This window comes from Centrocercus urophasianus, unplaced genomic scaffold (assembly GCF_019232065.1).
Source record: "Centrocercus urophasianus isolate 14NV4802_14NV808 unplaced genomic scaffold, USGS_Curo_1.0 seq_1, whole genome shotgun sequence".
Taxonomy (NCBI): domain Eukaryota; kingdom Metazoa; phylum Chordata; class Aves; order Galliformes; family Phasianidae; genus Centrocercus; species Centrocercus urophasianus.
In genome coordinates, this window is record NW_024884141.1 from 3,529,769 (window position 1) to 3,550,598 (window position 20,830).

The following is a 20,830-nucleotide window of genomic DNA, read 5'->3' on the forward strand; positions in this document are numbered from 1 at the left end:
GTCTTTCTAGAGATAGTCAATAGTATCACCTGTTTTTCCCATACTGAGTAATAGTTTGTTTTCTTGTCTATAGTAGCCTATTTTGTTTGTTTTCTTGCATTAAAAATGAGTGTTTACAGTAGAATTAAATGGGAATAGCTGAACAATTTGTGATAAAAGGCCGAATCCTCCCAAGTCCCTCAAGCCATGTCTCCATTTGTATCATTTCCAGTGCTGGAACTGTTCAGAGATGTCCTCTTCATTTGTACTTGAATAAATCTATCCAGAAGTGACATGAAAAGAGCAAATAATGCATGACGTAGAGCAAATGCTTTAGACAACTACATGTAGAAGTTCCTTTGTAGACCAGAGAGATTAATTCACAGATGGTAAATTGATGTATGCAAGCTGACAAGGGTAACTTCAATTATTATATGAAAGCATTTTCTATTTCATGAGATACTTCTGCCCCTGAATTCTGCTTTGCATTATTGTTTGTTAGAGGTCTACTGTGCGCTTCAGGGCTAAAGTACTTCCGAGACTGAAAAGTGCCACTTACAGCTGCTGATTTAAAGAGAGAAGATAAAATTAGAATCCAAGATGACTTCACTTGTTCAGATGAAGTCACAAACGAGCCCTGGAGGCAGATACTCTGGAACAAAATCGGCCAAATGAAAATATTACTGAGCCACTTTTCGATCATCATTTCGCTGCAGCCAGTGCTGCAAGCACAGAGCGCGCAGATGGCAAAGCAGCGGTGTCAGCTGCGAGCGCTGCCTCTGAGCTATGGGAAGCACTCATTTTCTCATTCCTCCTTCGACCCTGCTGCAACTCTGCTGCTGTAAAGCTGACACAGGCCTGCAGGAGGGGAACCAAATCCCAGCAGAAAGCCTAGGGAGTTTGAGTCTCTAACTACAGAGGGGAGAGTGCTCGCTGCATCTTAAGATCCAGGTCGAGACAGGGAATGATTTCCATTTTTCACTTGTAAGGAGACTAGCTCTTTGGGAAAAGGTAGATTGGACAAACTCATTGCAAGGCACAGCTGCAGTGAAGCGTCAGACGGTGTGTTCCCAAGGGCACAAGAAGCAGATATGTTCACGGATCTCAGAGGAGAAAAGGCAGCTCAATGCTGCTCAGAGCTGATGTAAATGTGAATCACAGCCTCGTACCTGTTGTGAGGCTCTTCTGCTGCTCATGTAAGTGGTGAGATGTCTTGTTGCTGTTTATGTACTCCCCTTTAGGAAAGAGGAGGAATACTTACTATTGACTTTGAATTTGAAGTATCTTTGACCTCAGCATGGTCAAAGCACACTTCAATCTCCAGACTAGTCACACACTATCAGTAATGTTCTTTTCTTTCATCCTGCAGGAAAAAAAAGAGCACAGTCTGCTTGTCTTGAGCTTTGCAGACACAGCAGCACCGACAATGCAGCTGCACAGCTTGGTTAGGGAATGGATTTTGTAGGGTAACATACAAGCAGTAACGGGTCGTAATCCTATTTGGCATAGAAATTGTGAATAATGGCAGCCAAACATTAATCAGTCCAAACAGAATTGGCCGAGAAACATCAGTCTGCTATCTGCTTGCAACTACATCTACTTTTTGAACAGGTAATAAATTGCTATGGTATCAGTACTTTTTTTTTTTTTTTTTTTTTTTAAATTTTTTGTTAAATCTTTCTTTTCTGCGAAGGATTAGGTTGGCTGCTCAAGATAAAACAAGTTTGTAGGTGTTGCTACATATGTAATGTGAGCTGACAACCAAGCTCCCTATGCAGAAAAGTAAATGCACCTCAGCACAATTAGAAACACCGAATTTCATCTAACAAACCTACAAACACCTGGCCAGAGACAGAGCAGATTTCAGAAGGAAGGTGGATGCCCATGAAATGCCCTTTCACACCACCATGTACGCACTGCTGAGAGGAAAACAGATGGATGATCAGAGTCTTGTTTGCTGGGCACTGCATACATTGCATTGGAGGCATGGCATCTAGAACCAAGCTTATGCCCCTCTATTTCACTGCCATAGTCTGTCTTGCACTATTCAGTCATTGAACTATAAGTATAAAAATGCACTAGACCACTGCACAAAAAGAGGTTAAAAATTAGCATATGGTGAGGTAAGAGCCTTGCTATGTCATGTTGAAGTGAAAAGGAGAAAATCAATTTTTATGCAACCCTACACAGTCATCACCGCTCGTCATTCTTGTCTAGCAACTTCTTCTCCTGCATCTTTCCAATGTGTCTACATTTAAGATATCATTTTTCTTTACTGAGGTGTTTTCAGACATGAAGGATGGGGTTCACAGCCTTGCTACTATTAAACAGAATCTATGATCTTTGGCTCAGTTTCTTGTTTTATTGAGATTAGTCTACTCAACAATGCAGCTGTAAATGAAACAGCTATACAAATAGGACAACACATTACACTTCTGAGACTAAAATGAGCAGCAGAAGGGGAATTATCTCAGCCTGGAGAGGCTTTGTTGCTTGGGGGAAAAAAGCACAGTTCAGTATCTAGATATTACATGGGGATTTTTTTGCAGAATGCCTTTCCACATGCTGCAGCTCCACTCATCCTTTACTGCAATGTGCAAGCAACAAAGCTAACTACTTTCAGCCAGAGTGGAGCTTATGCTGATGCAAACTTTTCAGATCCTCTCATTAATCTAGCATCTGGAAGCCTGTTAATCAGAGCTACAAGGTTACTTTAACACTCCCAGTAGCTTACACTCCTATGCAATGCTTGCCGTTTTGTGCAATTATTCATTACTGACTGTGTTACAGACGGAAAGAAGCAGAAATTTGTCAGCAATTGTGTTCTCAGCAGTCACTCAGTTATAAAGCAATGCACCTGGAAATCGGTTGTCTGAAGTGCAACACTATGGGTGAACCCAGTCTCCTATTATGGCTTCTTTCAGTCTCACTTGTGCTTAATTTTTAAGGGTATTCATCAGGCCACTAGAGAAAATGTTAGCATTAATTTTAAAAATATTTAGAGTCTTGATCTCAAAAGCTATCAGGCTCATTTCATGGGAAAGCACTGAGGTTGCTTACAATCTCCTGAGGACAGAGAAAAAAATAGGCATTTGTGTTCATTCTTCCAAAGCTGTCTTTGGGATCAGTCTTTGTTATCATTTAACCAGCAGGCTAATCAAACCCAAGAAGGTTTTGACTGAAGACTAAAAGCTGTTTGGGGATGTTACCGTAGTATGATATATAAGACTGTTGAAAGAAACGATGACTAAATGTAGGCTGGTTTTTCTGAAGCCAAACTGAAATTAGGATTTGTGAGCTAATCAAAACAAGCCAGAGCAGTTGAGTACTGTGAAGGGAAATTTTCCCCTGAAGACATCTCCTGGACACACCAGGGCCTTATTAAATAACACTTTTTTTTCTTCTGACTTAGTAGACATTCACTCATGTCCTGATCCAATGATTTCAGGGATGCCTTGGGACACAAATAGGTTCAGAAACTGCCAGCATTTCTTCAACTTCACATCTAATTGCAGACAGATAGTCAGCAATATGCTCCTAAATAAAGGGAAATTATTTTTCTAAATCTAACAATTTAGTACCATATGAATGTGTTCTTCTAAGAAAACACCTCCAAAAACAAACAAACAAGAACAAAACAAAAACAAAACAAAAAAAAAAAAAAAAAAAAAAAAAACCACAAAAAAAAAACCATGTTTGTGTTTGGAAATATTATCATGAAATACATTCTTGTAAACCTTCCTTATTAAAAATAATAATTATAATAATAATCCAAATTCACAGCATTCCTATAGCAAGGTACACATTTCCTGGTACAAATGTTCAAATGTTTACCTGTCCAGTTTCCCTGAAGCTACTGTCTCCAGCTCTTGCAGCAAATTTTATCTTCTGGCAGTTTAGTCACTTGGAGTGAAGAATATTATTCTGAAAACAATGTTGAATAAGTTCTGGTCACATTCTTCGGTGTTATCTTTCTGCACTTTCCTTCCTCTGCCTGCTTGTGCTTGGTCCCGACATCAAATCCTTTGCTGTGCAGCATTACAGCTTGACAGTCATTTTGGAGAAGGCAGGACAAAGCAAGACAAGGTCCTGAAGAACATTTGGTTTCTTTAAGACATAGAAATGAACGCTGATGAGGAGATATTTGTACAAACGTTTGGGAATTTTAGATGCAAAAGGGAATTTATGTTACATGAGGCAAATGTTGCCTTTACTGCAGCGCTCTGTATTTTGAGGAGAAAGAAAAGGAAGTCTTCCTCATAGGAAATAATGAAAATTATGTATTTTATTGTGAATTTTATATGTAAACTTTGGGATTTTCTTTGCTGTTTGCTAGTTTTTTGTGGAATGTACTAGGATAATAACAAAAAATTCTTTGTACTATGGATTTTCTGTCAAAGTCACTTTTAACTACAAAATTGAGCTGGCAAAGATGTACAAGTAGGCATCCGAGCCAACATGGAGAAGGGAAGATGCATCATTAAGCTCTGTGCACAGAATAAAACAGGGAAAACACACTATAATAAATGTAATTATTATATGCTAATATTAAGTCATTTATATTTGGTTTTAATTTATAAATATTACTTCATTATTTATCTTTCCTTTTTGGAAAATGAGATATTGCCATTTTCACAGATAAGAAAGATAATCTCATTGAAAGAAGGGTAACAAAGCTGGTGAGGGGTCTGGAGCACAAGCCTTATGAGGAGTGGCTGAAAGAGCTGGGATTGTTCAGTCTGGAGAAGAGGAGGCTCAGGGGAGACCTCATTGCTCTCTATAACTGCCTGAAGGGAGGTTGTAGTGAGCTGGGGGTCGGCCTCTTCTCTTGTGTAACTGGTGATAGGACTAGAGGGAATGCACCAGGAGAGATTTAGGCTGGACGTTCGGAAATACTACTTTTCTGAAAGAGTGGTCAGGCACTGGAATGGGCTGCCCAGGGAGGTGGTGGAGTCACCGACCCTGGAGGTGTTCAAGGAACGTTTGGATTTTGTGTTGAGGGACATGGTGTAGTGAGAACTATTGGTGATGGGTGGATGGTTGGACTGGATGATCTTGTAGGTCTTTTCCAACCTTGGTGTTTCTGTAATTCTGTGATTTTGTGATTCTGCAATCTCTAAATCACCAGTACTTGCTCTTCCAAGGGACAAATCAATTCCTGTCCATCAACTGCACTAAAGATGCACTGGCATAGTTTTTAAGAGACAAATTGCTACTTAAGGCCTCATCCTGACTGATTAAAAGTTTAATTCTCTCGCTCACCTGTCTGATAGTAGGACAGCCATGAACATGTGAGCTAGTCATCTCAAATTTCTTTTGTCTGCCCTGGGAAGAAACAGAGCCCGGTTACCTATGATTCATCTGACTGGTTTTAGGACAAAGTGAATCACATTCAATCACTTCCAGTTACTCTGCAGTGAGAGCAAAGCAAGCCAAGACAACTACACCAGATGTATGTGTGTACATCTGGTCAAATGAACCCCTATAAAATCATCCAGTGAAATCAGCAGACAGAAATTACTCCCAAATCTGTACTGAGATTAATGAAGAATGGCAGTATTTCTACCGTTGTGTAAAGAGTGTATAAAGGGAGTATTACATTACATGGTCAAAAAATACAAGAAGGTTACTGCTTTTTATTAAAATCAAGAGGATAATAATCCATTCTGCAGTCACCAGTCTCTCCCTCCATTTGCTTCATATCCATTTGCAACCTAGACCCACTTAATGTAATCCCAGCACAGTCTTTCCTGTGTCTTTTATCTCCCTGTGGTGTTGTTCTTCCTTTGTTATAATCTATTACGGACAAATGGTCATTAAAGAGGTCTTCATAACTAACCAGAAACATATACAGACACCAGAGATAGCCATGGGAAAGTAGCCTTGCACATAATTAACAACAGAACAAAGCTGCTGTCCTGCCTGTCTGACAGTTTTGATTGAGGAATTCAGTTCTTTATCTGAACGCATGCCACAGACAGGGGATTTGCCAAACCCTACACAGAATATAGGGGAAAATGCACAGAAGGGAAATTTCCCTGTCACTTCAGGTGACCTCTTGCCAGGCAGTGCAACCAGGAATTGGTATCACATCACTTGGATGAAGCACATGTGCCTTTGGGTCACAAAATAAACTTATCTAAACTGGTGAAGAGTCATAGAGAAATAACTTCTCATACAACCCCCCCAAGGAACTTAGTGCAGGCCATGGGGCTGGATGTAACTCCCCCACACTCCATGGGAGTGTCTGAATGCTGAAATGCAGGTATTTCCATGTCATGTAGTTTCTTCCTTACAAGCTCATCAGCACCTCCTCTACAGAAGTATAATTAAAATTCATTTCTTCACAAGGTATGCCATATAAAGCCAAGACACAAGGCCAATTTTATGCCCTGCTTCAGCTTTTATCACAGATTTTTAGTGAAGAAGTACCACCTGCCTTAGGTCTGTTGCAGTGACTGAATCTTGTTTTGTGAAAGAGTGTTTGGCACAATCTTAATATAGATTCTAATCACTGTTCTTGTCTGTGCTGAGCCATTAATGTCGTGGTCTTTTGGTTTTAGTACTTTACTATCATAGCAGATGTTTAGAAAATTGTGTTCATGGGATTGGATCCATTGCATCTGCTTCTTCTGAGACATGCTGCTTTTCTTGCTCATTGCACTTTCTTAAATTAAAAGACAAGAAATCTGATCTCATTCTTGATATTAATCAGAAGAAAACAAAAGAAAACAAAACAAAACAAAAAAAGGAAACAATACTTACATGTTTGTTTAAGAACTTGTTTGCAAACCAGAACAAGATTCAACTTGAAGAAGTTTCTCCAATTCTCTGAAAGGTCATATTTTATGCTCATCTGTTGATTAAAACTATTTCCAAATGAGGAGAAAAAACATTATCAAATGATGATAAGGATTAACATCATTACATGGCAGCTGTCTTGGGAGGTGTGGTAGGCAAGTCATCAGCAGCAGAGTACTGCTCTCTGCCTTTTCTTTGTCCTCTTCTGTGATTTTGTATTCTGGTCAAAAGGCTTTAGATGGCTAAATCTGGGTGAGGTCAACCTCCTCTGCAGTGCTAAATTTCGGTCTGGCTGGATGCAGTTTCCCACACACTATAGTATTACTCGAGATGTGCTCAAACATCCTGCTTATATGCCAGCTGCTGTTCCAAAAAGACAGAGGTCTTGAACAGGTCCTGAATCATACCTTCAAATCTTTCTACCTAGTCTAATTATACACCTGTATGTGGGCAACTAACTCAAGTCAATGTCAGTACTGGCTTTATTTCAAGGAGATGTAGACAATCATAGAAACAAGTCATCTATTCTGCTTACAGCCTGTCCACAGTTCCTACAGTATTCCCTCATTTCAATGCCGGGAATATCTGTTTATCCTATAATTTCCACCAAAACCCATAGAGAGAAGTTTTTACATTCGCTTTCAGAAATCCAAAAATTCACTTTCCAAGATGTGATTCAGCATGAAATATAAAGGCATAGGTATATCCAGATCAGAATGGCAGGAAATTATTCCAAGTAGCTCTGTGAAGAGAATCTCCATTACACTCAGTTTATATATAAACACAAGAAGAAACACATAGCACAGGCATTTGAACACCAAATAATAAAAGAAAAGGAATGTTGGTTTCAAGAGCCATGCTGCGGCTGAGAAAACAGAAGAGGACACCCAAGCAAGAAACAAAGTGCAAAATGCTGAACTTAAATGGAAGGATTTTGCAAAATGCTCAGTAAAAGCTTAAAAGTATATTAATTATATTGAGTAATCGAGTGTATCAATATAAACATCACCTGTAACAAAGAAGGAATATGCACTTCTATGAGAGACAGAATCACACACAGTGATTTACATAAGAAGTCAGGAAGAATTGCTGACATCAGTCTGGAAGGTCACTGTTGAGTCTAGTTGAGATTTAAGTGAATAACCATCTTGGGTTATACAATTTTGATCAGTGCTTTGGAAATACTGCTGGAACACATACACAACTATGGGTACTGAAATGCAACACAAGTGCTAGTTAGGAAGGTGTCATATAAGATGTCAGGTGCATGCCTACTATCCATTGATTGAAGTAAGGATATTCAAAACTGTAAGGTTAATGAGCTAAGGGAAATTGTAGACAGAAAGACAAAACTGGAAAACTTTCCAAATAACTTCATCTTTAGAAGCCCTTTAAGCTTAAGATTTCTCCTCATAATAACCTCAATGAGATGCAATGGGATTTGGGCAGAAAAAGAATTTCTTCTTATGTCAATGGCTTTAAAATTTCAGTGTTTTTCTTTTTTGTTGTTTGTTTGTTTGTTTTTACATTTGCATGCAAATGATATGTCAGTGGAGTTTTTCTAAATATTAAAAGGGAAAAAAAGAAGAAGAGACCAAGAAAATACTATTAAACCTGTAATTCCACAGCTGTTACTGATCCTACTGCTCTTGAAGACTGCGTCCTCTGAATTTGCCCTGAGGTTGCTGTATTCCGAGCTGATTTATGAGCAACAAATCTACTCTTCCTAAGTCCTCTGCATTTTTTTCAGGCTCTTCAAATCCCTTGCTAAAGTCAAACATCCTTTGAAAAGCAGAAGTATATAACAGGTGAGAGATCTGTTTACCAGATGGAAATTTATTAGAGAGGGAGGAGATGACAACTTGGTACATTAAATTTTTGTTTTTCTTAATAAGAGGAAAAGGACACGTGGCTATCATGCAATAAAGGTGAGATTCTGCCTTCTGAAATATTTGTTGAAGAAAACAACAGTGAAGTCCGAATGCAAAAAGGTAGCTTCCACAAAGGTTGACTTCCAAGGTTGGTTCTCTTGTTAGCCAAGCCACAAATGCCTCTTTGCTTTTTTTTTTTTTTTTTCTAAAATTTTCTGCAGCGTCAGAGACATCTAGTGGTTGAAAAGTGTAAAACAAAGACATAGAATAATGCAATAGTTAAGGCTGGAAAAGATCTCTAAGATCATCTAGTCCAACCATCAACCAATCATCACCATAGCCAATAGCCATGTCCCAGCACATGCAGCTGCCTAATCCATCTCCCTGAAATTCAGTAGAAATCGTGGGTCAGTCAATGAGCCCTTCCTATTACTGCTACCACACTCCTTCATCTCCCAAAAAATGGAGCTGGGAAATGAGAATAGATCTGAGTGAACGAAAATATAAGAGAAATGTGAGCATGGGAATGAGATAAAGTTCTGTGATATATTGGTGCCTTAACCTGGAGCATAAAGCAACTCAAATGAACCATTTGAAATATAAGCTTAAATCTCACTCAGAATCACATGCAAAACAGAACAACAACAACAACAACAACAATGAAAGTTTCTGTTTGTTTGCTTTCCTAATTTTTTTTTTTTTCACAACCTTTGGAATTGCCAACACGGAACATGACTGGAAATGTTAAGTCAGGTCATCAGCTGTTACTGGAATTCAGAGAGGTTTCTGGAAAAGTCGAGCAAATAATTTCCTGTCTACTGCTGAGAAAATCACTCTGATGCAAACTAAAAAGACCATGACAGGATGGAATTCAACACTTGGCTGGACAAAATAGGACAGTTTTCTTCCTGCTGCAATTCTGTTGAAATCAGGGGAGCTACACAACAGATCAATTTGGTCAGTGTATTTCAATAATAACACAAAGGTTCCTGCTTTAAAAAAAAAAAAAAAAAGAAAATCAATCATAGTTCAGAGCTTGACTTCTATTATCTGAAAAAAAAAAATAAAAAAAATATCTCTTAAAATGTGGGATTCCATTCCAGTTCACTAGAAGTTAATGATTCCTAAGGGAAACCATAGAGGAGAGATGTGGTGCACACCTACATCTTATTCCTGAAAGGAGGAGGCACACTGAGATATACATATACAGCACTCATCAGCTTCATAGTGTAGATGAATTCTACAGACTCCCAGGCAGTTTTGCTACTTAAGGCACTAGTACATGTGGAGACAGTATAGCAAATGAGATACTTCATAAATACAAATACATACTTCTGTACATTTTCCTCTAAGTAACTATATCCAGTCCATATGGATAAGATAGAATGTCTGTTGTGTTGTCTGTAAGTTGCACAAACGTATACAGGAGATGAGGTAGGTGTGTTTTGATGGCTTGCAAATTTTCTTGCTCTCTGTATTCTAGGCACCGACTTTCCTTGCTGCTTCATCCTGGGATATCAGCAGGCCTTTAGGGAGAAAACAGGACAAGGATGCACCTTTCCAAAGAGCATCTGAGGATGCTGAGCCAGGGGAAGCATCTGGGATTCCAGGTGAGGCATGGAACAGGGACAGGCGAGGAGACATCCAGTACCCACAAACTGGGAAAGGGCTGAGAAAGCTGAGGAATAAACAGCTCAGCCAGCCTTGGAGGAGATGGAAAGCAAAGAGATTTATTCATAGGTCACCCATTTAGCTTGTTACAAAGAAAAATCTGTCACTGAAGATACGAAGTCCTCCATGTGATTAGTGTGCCAGTGACCAAGAGTAGATGCACTTCAGAGCTCCATGAAAGAAGACCCAGTTCTGCCCTGTACACTACAGGCAGAGTGAAACCATGGTGGAATGAGCAAAATGCAATCATAGCTCTTCCCTCAGTTGTGCAAGAAAGGAAGTCTGGGGACTGATTCTTTCAGTCTCTGATGAAGCTTTAGGCATTCACATTATCTGTTCTTTCCGGAGAATCAATGATACAATTGCTCTTGCAATTTTTTCTGTTCTTCTGTATGCAAGCCAGGACAAGCCAAGCATGTAAGCCCACCTATAAACTGCAGAGTTATGTGATACATTGAAGCTGCAAATTAATAATGAGTTCTACATTTTCTCAAAATGGTAAATATAACAAGCTCTTTCTCAGCTCAGGTGCTTTGTTTATTATTCTCTTACCACTGAGGATTTTGTTACATCTACCCAAACTATCCTTTAATTGTCTCAGTCTTTTACACGTAAGCATCTGGTGCAGGTTATCAATACAACATATCAGCTATCTGTTCACTCTACAGAGCAGCCTTCCAGTGGCAAAGACGCAGTGGCCCTCACTGGGAAAGAGTTAAAAAATCACTTGGCTCTGGCATCACCATAGATGTCTCAATCTGCTGCTGCTGTCTTTTTTTTCCACGATGCCGCTGTGTTCCTGTCAATATCATAACTGCCTCTCCACAATAACTATTATGTTCTGTCATGTCAGTTATCCAGAGCACCTGTTAAGCTGACCCATCATACAGCAACTCTGAGCTACTCGCGTCCTATTTTTTTGGCTGGTGACCAAGAGGCTCACATTGATTTTTTTTACTAATTCCCGGCAAGATCAATGCACAACTGAAATTCAGTGCCACGCAGCTCTCTTCATCACTGTAATCAGATAGCTGGCTGCAGCACGCAGCAGACACAAGGGCAGCAAACAAAGAACAGGCGGAATTGGAGATAAGGAACACAGTATGCTGCAAAATGTCTCCATCAGCCAAATGGCTTTGAGCTTACTTCCCATTACTGTCTCCTCCAAACCAATGTTTGCACTCTGTACGAGGATTGTATCTCTGTTCATGTACCAAGCAGCTTAATTTCTCTGTTGGTCTGTAGCTCTGTGAGGGCTCATCTCGGTTATCTGCTTCTGTGGATAGGATTTGACTATATGTGAGCAGAAACTTGCAGAGATACATGATGCAACACAGCAAGGTACCTTACTTCTTATCTTGATCCCCGTTTTTCATCTCTCCAGTGGCTTCCCTTTATCTGTTATGCTTTGGACCTACCCAAGGCACTGCAGAAAACAGAAGCAATATTTTTCTGCCTGATTTAACTAAGTGACAGAAAGGCAAGATGTTGGTGACTCTGGCTGTTTCTTTGTTAAAAAAATGACCAGGGCAAGTACACAGCTTGAAGCAGCTGTCCAGGGAGGGGGCTGCCAAGGGAGGTAGAGGAGTCACCATCCCTGGAGGTGTTCAAGAAACATGGAGATGTGGCACTGAAGGACATGGTTAGTGGGCACGGTGGCAGTGGACTGATGGTTAGGCTAGGTTATCTTAGAAGATTTTTCCAACCATAATGATTCTGTGACTCTGTTTCAGCGACCAATGACATCCATGGGCAGCATCCACACACCCAGACCAGTGCTGTGATCAAGGAGTGGTAGCAGTACTTGAAGATTGGTCCCTCTTGATTAATGGTTAGACAAAAATCTAACCATTAACTAGGAGAGTTAAGTCGTGTGCCTGTGGCTGTTCTGAGCTGCTGAATCAGCTCTGGCTTAGTTTTTCTACTGAACTCAGTGCAGATGACAAACATCAGTCCTGCTCAGCAAGCGGTCCCTCAACGACCTTCCAGATATTAGAGCTGATGTTAATAGAGAAAAGTATCCTGTTACAAAGAACTACTACAGACTGACCAGAATGGTTGTGGAATCTCCTTCTCTGGATGCTTTCCTGTGCATCCTGCTGTAAGGAATCTGCTTTAGCAAGAGTTTGGACTTGATGATCTCCACTGATTCTATGATCTTTTTCAGGATGAGGACCCAGAGAGCCTTAATCATTCATAACCTTTTCTTTTGCATCTATTTATTCAACTTTCCAAAGAACAGAAGCAAACATACAAATAGATTAATCAGTTTTCAATTAGGCTTAGGCTACTGAATGGAGAGCCTCAAGCACCTTTTAGATATTTTCCAAAATCATTCTTGGAGGTTTAGGGGTTGAGGAGAAACTGCACAACATCTGATGTATTTCTGCAACAAAGAAGGAATTGGACTATAATGACTGTATTATAATAGCTTTTCTTTGCTCTGTTTTTCTTCTCATAGGTAGTTCCAAAAGTAATGCCTCCTGTTTTACTCCATGGAAACTACAAGAGGTACAAAGAGCATAGCAGAGCAAATTCTCAGCTACAAAACACTGCATTTCAACATAATCACCTCTGTTAGCTATACATTTTCACATACATTTCAGTGAGGAACAAGAGTCTGCATGCCACACTCAAAAAAATCAGGAGCAGTGGAGGTGACCCACTGCCATTGCCACCACTGCTGAGACGCACCACCCACCACCTCACTGTGCTCACATCCACTGCTTGATCTCCATAAACGTTCATCAAGCATCAAAGAATGCCAACGAGTACCATTTTTTCTACATGGAAATATTCAGTTCCACACCTTTGCTTCATACATGCTTCCATGTCACTCTGTTTTCACAGACTGCCCCTCTGCTGCCATCTGTCACACAGAAACAAATTGGTGGAAAGGTGGGAAGTTCATTGGCTGCTATGTGGCTACAAGCATCTCCCTAAACATAACTAGCTGTGAGATCAAAACTTGTTTCAAATAGCCAGTAAGTCAGACAGACTCATATAGGTCGGTGTATGCCATCTCCTATGGCACAGCAACAGTATTTCTGGCAAGTGCTCACAACACCAGGTATCTGCCTAAACCATCTATGCTTTACTATTTGTCACAATAAGCCCTCCCTCTGTAACTGCGTTGCTCCAAATTATGTATCAGTAAAGTCCTGTTGGGAATTCCCACATTTGCTTTGCTGAAATTTTCCATGTAGACGATAACACAGCAGTTCTTATAAGCCTATCTGCTGGTGTTACTAGGAAAATAAATCAGATCAGGTCTAATGCAGAAATAAATCACGCACACCAGCTAACACTGACAAACCTCAGTGCTTTCATTAAATGTCAGCAAGCTTTTCATTGCTTTTGCTTATTTTTATTTCATTTTAAATTTTTCTCATAAGTGCTCTGTACTTAATGTCTTCCAAATCCACTACTCTCCCAGTGCTTCGAAACATAGTATGTCTCCTCTGCAAAATCATGCACCGAGCTTCAGATAATATATGTTTCAACCTATTGCATCATATTCTTACTGTTCTCTAGTGGGTCTTCCTAGGGCAAAAAGTAAATTTAAAAATAACCTCCTCCCAACCAACCAAATAAATAAATAAATAAATACATACATAAATAATGTGATTAAGTAAGCCATCATAAGGCCATTCCAGTTCTGGAGGTTAACACAAAAAATATTCCTATTTATAACTGCCTCTTGAAATTATAGCCTGATGAGAATTAAAATAGTAGCTTTCAGATAACTGAAGGTCATTAATCCTTGGCTGTATGTCAGTTCACATTGAGAAAAAAAGAACATAAATAATCATTTCACACCTTATGTTAGACTGCAGGTCGTATCAATATCACCAGGATTCCTCTCTTGAAACAAAATGATAGATTTGCTTGTAAGGTTTTTCCTTAGCACACCTCAACCTACAACACTTGCACACATCTCAGAGAAACGATTTCCTGACAGATTATTTGGAGTGAAAAATACTAGCTCTGAGCTGTATTAAAGTGTGCCATTAATGGCTGCAGAGCTTTTTCAGTAATCTAATGATTCCACGTTTAAAAATTCAATTTTCTGAAACCTTATGTTTGTACATTCGGATTGCCCACTTACATAATTTATTGTTTTTAAATAATGTTTCCACACATTATATCTCCCTTTCTTCAAGAGAAAAAAGGACATATTAAGAACCAAGTGCAGCAGATGAGTTCTTTTTGAATATGTTTCTTCTGTATATGGAAAGTAGTATTAAAAGTATTAAATCATCCTGTCTCTGGGAACACATATGAACTGTAAATGAATGAGGTAGGCAATTTTGCTTAATTAGAATCAATAGTATCATCCTTTAATTAACCAGTATTGATTGCATTATGCAGAGGGCAGCCTTGCAGAGGATATGTTTAAATGTTATTTCTGTATGACTTGCAAAAATATGTCAAGGGTCAAACTGAACTTGTATGGAGAATATTCCATCTGGGCGGGGGGAGCAATCGCCCAGAATTTATCGGGGTCCTTCCCATAAAGCATGCATGAGTGGGAAGTCAATGTTAAATCCTCAAAGGAGAAGAGCAAGCTTTCACTCAGAGATGAGAGGTTTTGTAGTCCTCCTCCAGAGGAGTTCTGGAGAAGTACACATCCCCTTCCCACCCACAGAATCATAGAATCGCAGAATCACAGAATTGTAGGGGTTGGAAGGGACCTCCAGAGATCATCGTGTCCAACCCCCCTGCCAAAGCAGGTTCCCTACACCAGGTCGCACAGGCAGGCATCCAGGCAGGTCTTGAATATCTCCAGAGAAGGAGACTCCACCACCTCCCTGGGCAGCCTGTTCCAGTGCTCCGTCACCTCACTGTAAAGAAGTTCTTGCGCACATTCAGCCTCGCCATTCAGCCCCCCACACCTTAGATATTTATAGACCTGGATCAGGTTCCCTTTCAGTCTTCTTTTCTCAAGGCAGAACAGACCCAGTTCACTCAGCCTTTCTTCATAGGGGAGATGCTCCAGGCCCTTCACCATCTTTGTGGCCCTCCGCTGGACTCTTTCCAAGAGATCCCTGTCTTTTTTGTACTGGGGAGCCCAGAACTGGACGCAGTACTCCGGATGAGGCCTTCCCAGGGCAGAGTAGAGGGGGAGGATCACCTCCCTCGACCTGCTGGCCACACTCTTTTTAATGCATCCCAGGATGCCATTGGCCCTCTTGGCCACAAGGGCACACTGCTGGCTCATGGCCAACCTGTCGTCCACCTGGACACCCAAGTCCCTCTCCGCAGAGCTCCCCTCCAGCAGCTCATCCCCCAACCTGTACTGGTGCATGCAATTATTCCTCCCCAGATGCAAGACTCTACACTTGCTTTTGTTAAACCTCATCCGGTTTTTTTCTGCCCAGCTCTCCAGCCTATCCAGGTCTCGCTGAATGGCAGCACAGCCTTCAGGCGTGTCAGCCAATCCTCCCAGCTTCGTATCATCAGCAAATTTGCTGAGGGTGGCCACTATCCCCTCATCAAAGTCATTGATGAAGATGTTGAACAAGACCAGACCCAGCACAGACCCCTGGGGGACACCACTGGTTACAGGTCTCCAGCCAGACTCTGCACCGCCAACGACGACCCTCTGCGCTCTGCCAGTCAGCCAGTTTTCAACCCACTTCACTGTCCACTCGTCTATCCCACCCATTCCCTGCGTCAGGAAGATCAGTAGAGTAATGCACAGATCAGGACCCTCACTGCTTTTGTAGCATCTCCCATAAACATACAATGCATGATTTCTTGTCACTGCAGTGTATGACATGATGAGAAAATAAAGTGGTCTCATGTATCTTCTTTCTGCTCTGAGTGCAGCAGCTCCCAGCGATTAATGGCACAGGGGTGCTGATGTTCCCATTTTCCTGCACACACTCCAAGTCAAAGTAATCACAGAACTGTGGACTGGTGAGCACTGAAATTGTATTAAGCCAGCAATTAAATGCTGAAACACACACCATTTCATGTCAATACCTCTGACATGAGGAATGCTCCTCAAAAAACTGCCTGTGCAGCTCCCAGACACTTCTTTACAGTAGCCTGATAGGCCATGCATCACTGGTAAATGTGAACTAAAAAAAGGCAAAAAGCTTCTGAGTGCCAGTCTGTGAAGTCCATGCAGACTGGAAATTAGCTGGGCCTCCCAAAGGGAAAGAAAAAGAACTATCAGTGTATGAATACATCTCACAAGGTATTATAACACCAATAGAAAATTTCATGTTCAAACAAACATGGCCTCTAATGGGTAACAGCAGGTCATTGCAGAAGCTATTTGTTTGCACACTGTAACTCTTGACATTATTTGTCATTATGAGAATTTGAAGACCATAAAATTCTACCCAAGATAAGGCTCACGTTATATATGTGTATGTATATAGATACACACATATACATACATGTATATACATACACATGCTTGGCACACAAGCTCTTCTTTATCGCTTTTCATGGTGAAAATTCATAGTTAATGGTAGTGGAAGCACTATTTTATAGCTGAGAATTTGCTCTATCAAATAGTATTATTGTGTTATTAGTATCAGTTGTCATTTCCATGGGGAGAAGTTGGAGGCATTACTTTCAGAGTAACCCACATATATATACATTTTTAAAAAGATACAAACATACCAAGAGAGGCAGTCCTGGTTCCCAAAGGCCTTCTAGAGAGGGACTGAAGGAGGAAGGGAAAAACTAACTCAGAGAGATGAAAAGCCTCCCAGCCTCACAGCAGATCACAGATGAAAAGTCTTGCAGGCTTCAAAGCCTCACTTCAGTGCTCTCAAACTGTCTTCCCTCCTTTCTTTCTGGCAGCAGGGACTGATACATCAGATTTGGCTCTGAAAACACAGGTAGCTACAGCACCAGACAAATGGGAGTGAGCTTTTCTCGTTACAGAGTCTGTGTCCGGCAGTGGGATACTGCAGTACTGCAATGTAATAAACACGTGGGCACGCACAGCACCACACAGGGCGGTCAGTCTGGACATCCCTGTGCCGATTCTCCCAGTCCACCAATGGAAAGGAAAACATTTGTGCTCTCCGTATGGCTGAAGCGTGGCTGTACACAGACACACCTGTAAGAGTGGACACCTGCCAAGGGAAAGCATAAAGGCCTGTCCTTAGTTCTGTCAGTGAATGGGGTAAAGGTGTAACATCCTCTCTGGTTACAAAACTAAAAGGTGCCAGGGGTGTGACCATCACTCCATCAGCAAAGCAGCAAGGGCAACGTGAACAAAGATACTCCTGTTAGTTTCAATATATTACATTGATTGGGAATAACATTCAGGTCAATTTTTCCTCTAGTCTTTTCAGTGAAATTATGTATTTATTTGATTATTCACTTTCTAAGTAGTCTCCATTCCCAAGCTTCCCTTTCTGGATTATTTTCCACTAGCTGCCATTAATACAATCCTAAGGCTAATGAAGCACTCAATAGAATATAAATACTAATGAGGTGTGCTGGACTCTGCAGGTCTGTAGGGGGAAGAGAATCGAACAGGTGAGTGAAACCATGAAATTACACAGCTGCTATGCAGTAGATACTGTTTAAGTTTGTTGTCGTATTCCTTATCCTTTCATTTCTGTTGTCCACATGAGCCTTTAAGTCAAGAGCAGCTCAGAAGATTTTTTTAGATTTCTAAATTTCAGTTTCATGCTGCTTCAGAAATAAAAAGGGAGAAAGCAACATGTGCCACTTAAAAACCCCAGCAAAAGGAAAAAATAAATAACAAAAGCAGAAACCTTTCAAAGGTGGGACTGAGATTGGAAAAAGCTCTGTTATTAGCCAGTGGAATGCCATTCTTTTACACAGGCCAATACACAGAGCACAACCCTGACAACTGGGAACAGTGAGCCAGGAGCTGTGTATAGGCTGTCAGAGACAAAGTTCTGGGACAACCACAGAACAACAAATACAAGAGAGGGGCACAGAGTGGCAGTCCTGTTCCCATTTTAATTGAGGAGCGGTTTAAATGTCAAACTCTTCTTCAGTTAATTTCCTCCTGCAGTAAAACCAACCAATAAGTTTGGCCTGTGGCTGATGGGTATTGTCAACGGTTTATGGGCTGGTCCAGCCCAGTTCCGTGACCAGCAGGGCAGAGGAATCTGCGGATCCGCGCCTCTGGGAAAGGGGAAGCAGGGGACCCCAAAATACTTGAAAACAACAGCACTGATCTGAGGTGGAACAAATGATTTTACTAAATATAGTATTAGTAAAATACAATGAGAGAGAGAGAGAGAGAGTCTGTTTGAATTGTATAGACCTCACCACAATGCTAGGGTGAGAAGTGCAGTCCAGTTGAGTGACTGAAGTACAGACGGCGAAGTGCAGATGGCGAAGCGCAGGCAGCGAAGAGCAGGTGAAGAAGAAGCTCAGGTGACCTTGCTTGGAGTTATATCCCCTTGCTGACCGCAAAGCCTCCTGGGGAAATGTAGTTCTTCTCCGACGGACGAACATTCGGCAGATATCAAACCCCACCCCCAGTGCATTACATGATGTTATGGTGTGGAATACTGATGACCAAAAATCATAAAACCATGACAGGTATTTATCAGGTACACGATAGCATCAGTTCTGCCTGCTACTGTTTTCATGATGGGTAGTGTTTTTGTAATGATTTGTTCCAACTCAAATAATTATGACCTTTGATTTAATGTTGTTCATTTCACCATTCTTCAGCCTCCACAGAAGATATTCAGTGGTGTCTCCACCAATCCCAAAATTCAATGCATGAAGTGATGAGAAAGAGCACTCGCCATATCTCATACTGCTGAAGCAACTGCACCATGGGGTTCTTTCTCTTTGCAGTCCAAGACAGATCTTTTATGCTGCAACATCTGTCTGTCATCTCACTGAATATCCTCAGCAGCATGATAATCAAAGGGCTGGAGCACCACCCCTATGAGGACAGAATGAGAGAGATGGGCTCTTCAGCCTGGAGAAGAGAAGGCTCCAAGGAGACCTTATAGCAGCCTTCCAGTACCTGAAGGGGGCAAACAGGAAAGATGGGGAGGGACTTTTAGAAAGGCAGGTGGGGACAGGATGAGGGGAAATTGTAAAGTGGAAGAGAACAGATTTCGACTAGATATCAGAAAGAAATTCTCTACTGTGAGGGTGGTGAGACATTGAGACAGGTTTCCCAGTGAGGTTGTGAATGCCCCCTCCCTGGAAGCATTTGGGGCCAAGTTATTCAACTTGTCTGTGAGCATCCTGGTCCAGAGGGAAGTTTCCCTATCTACATCAGGGGGATTGGAACAAGATGATCTTCAAGATCCCCTCTAACCCAAACCATTCTATGATTCCATGATTCTGTGTGGAACTGCTGCTGGATTCTAGTCTCCTTGGCCCACACTATTAGGCAGCAGTGGCTCCCTCCTAACTCGATGGCTCACTTGAAAAGCTGTTATAAGTGGAAAAGTTGTTGCTGACATAGTTAGAGAGGAAAATAATGTAGTTCTCTTGCCAGAGTAGATAAGTCTTTCTCTGCAATGACATGAGCTATTTAAGCAAAGGTCTCTCTTACTGTTGAAAGCTGGGTATATGGAGAGTTTGTCGAGATAATTATCCCCATTAGAGACTAATATTTTCATGCCTTTTCCTGTCATGTGGGCAAAATTTCACAGAGTTCAGCTGATATTTATGGGAAGATATCTCTCATGTAATCTTACCTCGGTTTTCTGCAGTAAGGAATGACACTGTAGCTCTGCAAAACCCAAACAGGAAGAAGTGCCCTGGCGGGGATTCAAAACAGCTTTTAATTCGCTGCATGGCAGTGGTCAGGAAAAAAGAGTTCCTGCGAACACCTCTAATTAATGACAAAAGCAGAAACAACCAGCAAAAAACAGTCTGAAAATGTCTAATTAGGCAAAAGCAATGGCCCAATATCTCTTCAAAGAATATGGTTCAAGTCCACCTATTCCCCTTTGACTCTTAACCTGTCTACTGTTCTACTAATCTCCTACTAGTTAGAGTCCTACTAATCTACTATTTGGGCCCTACTAGTCTCTCAGCTGCAGATATGCTAACTAACAACTGAGCAGCAGCAAACTCTGGAGACAGTAAAAGATAGTTGTGATTGACTGACAATATCTTATGTATATGGATTTGCAAATGCATGTATTTTATCTAGTAATGAGGAATGTATCTCAGTGATCAGACTGAAGTACGACATATGGGATTATTTGTTTTCGTTGACACAGATTTAGGCTAAATGGGTTTCAGGAGAATTATTTCTCTGTACCTTGGTTTCCCAACAACACAGTTGCTTGTAATAAATCTGCCTTCTGATTTTCAGGATGGAGTAGCTTGTTACGTGTACCTCTAAAAAATTTAGCGTGGGAAAGAATCATAGTCATAGAATCACAGAATGGCTTGGGTAGGAAGGGATCTTAAAGCCCACCCAGCCCCAATCCCTGCCATGGGCTGGTTGCCCCCCACCAGTTCAGGCTGCCCAGGGCCCTGCAGCCTGGCCTTGAGCACCTCCAGGAATGGGGCACCAC

General features: G+C 41.1%; 1 pseudogene; it reads right to left on the reverse strand.

The window, feature by feature from the left end:
- LOC122166908 overlaps positions 1-19,762 on the reverse strand; it is a 61,355-nt pseudogene extending 41,593 nt beyond the window's left edge.
- Positions 19,763-20,830: the final 1,068 nt, after the last annotated feature.